At 34.6% G+C, this 2,484-nt stretch overlaps 1 protein-coding gene across 1 annotated transcript in view; it reads right to left on the reverse strand.

Moving 5' to 3' along the window:
• The window catches only part of NOP58 (NOP58 ribonucleoprotein), a 73,942-nt gene that overhangs the window by 689 nt on the left and 70,769 nt on the right, over positions 1–2,484 (reverse strand). The gene's annotated exons all lie outside the window — the stretch shown is intronic.

Genomic DNA, 2,484 nt, shown 5'->3' on the forward strand with positions numbered 1-2,484 from the left:
ACAGATAAAAACAAAAAAACTCCCTCTGTTGTTATGAACCTTATTTTAGTGGGAGAGTGAAGGGACATAAAATAAATGATACATCATATAAATAGATAGTAATCCACACTAAGGATAAAAATAAAGCAGAAAGAAGAATGTTGGAGAAGGGCAGTATATATGGACATTTTGACAGACAAGTTAGGCATATACCTAAAAGAGGTGCGGGACTGAATGATGCCCATATCTGGAGGAAGAATATCCTGGGTAGAGAAAAAAGCAAATGCTAAGTTCCTAAGGTTTTTTTGGAGGGGAAGTGGATGACAAGCTCAGGAAATAGCAAGCAGGCTAGTTGTGGCAGGGGCAGAGTGAGCAGGAGCAGAAATTTAAAAGAGACCAGAAAGCTAATGGTAGTTCCACTGTGGCTACAACATTCTTTCAAAAAGTACAATTGAGAGGTTCTGGTGCCAGAAAAGATTTGGTTTATGAGAAGAGAGTCAAGGCTGACAGCCAAAGCAACTGGAATTGCCATGTATGAGGTGGGGAAAATTGTGGAGTAACAGATACATTTGAAAAGCATACTGGATACAAATCTAGAGTTTGGTGTTTCAAATGCTCCCAATAGGTTTATAGATCTCCTTACTTTTCAACAAGGAAATAGAAGCATAGAAGTTAAATAATTTGTTTTATGTTTTCTCTATCCAAGGTAAGAGTCCACATTTGTTATTTTTAATTATCATGAGTACATACTAATTGTTATCTTTATAGGGTCCATGTGATGTTTTGATACAGGCATACAATGTGAATTAATCAAATCAGGGTAAGTGGGGTACCCATCATCTCAGGCATTTCATCCTTGCACAGGGGCCACGCTAATTGTCTCTGTATCGTTCCAACCTTAGTATATGTGCTGCCGAAGCAAGCACCACATTTGTTGATAGTACACTTCTGACCACTAAGCTACTTAGAAACCAAGTTAAAACAATTACTGCTTTAATGCTTTACTCTCCTACTAGACTAGCTGGTAGGTGTTCAATAAACACAGGTACAACTAATAAATGGGGCAAGGTACTTGCTTATCAACTTTACAAGACAGCCTAGTTCACTGGTGAGCACCTATTAAATATTACGGCTATGATGGCAGGCCACCTAGTATACTACTCTTCTAGTTCACTCCATATAGTAGAAACAATGAATAAAACCACTGCTCCATCAATTCTGCATTCATTCCTAAAAAAAACAATTTGTCAGCAACGAATTTATAAACTGGATTCCTTCAGCCCCAATTCTAATTTTCAAAATAGTTCACGTGGTAGAAACTGAAGTTTTGGTAGTCTTAGTAAAATATTTAATCCCACATATTCAATGATAAGCTTCTCACATTCCTCCACAAAGTCAGATAAATTTAACAACATCCAAACAATTCCCAGAGAATATAATGGCATATTAAAACACCACTAGCTTTCAGTATGGGTCGTTCTACAATAAAGTTAAAATGGCATGTATATCTAAGATTTACAAAGTCTGTACTTTTTAAGAAATAGAAGTATAAACAGCATTAAAAAAAATTTCAAACTAACCTTTAACTTTAATCTTCGCTTTTTTCGCTTTCTTTTCAGTAATTTCATCCTCTTTATCTACCTCTTCTATTTTGCGTTTTTTGGAACAGGTTGGAAGTGTGGAGTCACCAGAAGGATCATAAGTCTTCACTTCACTGAAAGAGCCAAAGAGTTTTAGAAAAGCTCTACAAATATCTGTAATTGAAATATAATAATTCTCAAGAGATGTAAAGAAAAGGCCATTAGAAAATACTTACATAAGCATACAATGATGCTTCATTTTAGTGGCTTTGGGGTAGTTTATGAAGACTAATAGTTTCCAAAAGGTAAAGGTATTAATATTTTTCAAGTAGGTCAATCACATTCAAGAAGTGGTGAGCTAAATGAATTCTGATTTAGTAATCAATGCGGTTACTATGGTACAGGAAAACACTCAATCAGCATAGGGGGAAATGAAAAGAGAAAACCCCCTTACAACTGACTAATAACTAGAAAGTGAAAACTGAACGAATTCAACCATTAAGACATTGGCTAATTAAATGAAGGGGAAAAAAAAACAGGAAAAAAATCTAAGCCAAGTTTAATGCATAAGTCTTCATCACAAGATCCCAAGAGACAGAGAAACAAGAGGGACTACGCATAGATAAAGATACCCTAGAACACAACATTTGCTTTTGTTCTAATGTAGCAGAAAGAAAACACTGAAATGAGTGCCTAAAATGTGAACTAATTCTTATAATAATTTGGTGCTTGAAATGCATGTGTTTAAGGTGATAAGTGTAATGGCACAGGAACATAATAAAAATTTGTTAAAACTAGATAAAGAATGTTCTATTTCTTAAGTGGACTTGTAGATGCATGACTGTGTTTTATAGGTTAAAAACATAATTTAAGAAACAAAGACTCACATTTGTCAACTAAAGACAATAAATTATAGACTTTAAAA

Source organism: Propithecus coquereli, unplaced genomic scaffold, assembly GCF_000956105.1.
Source record: "Propithecus coquereli isolate 6110/MARCELLA unplaced genomic scaffold, Pcoq_1.0 Scaffold113, whole genome shotgun sequence".
In the NCBI taxonomy this organism is placed as follows: Eukaryota; Metazoa; Chordata; class Mammalia; order Primates; family Indriidae; genus Propithecus; species Propithecus coquereli.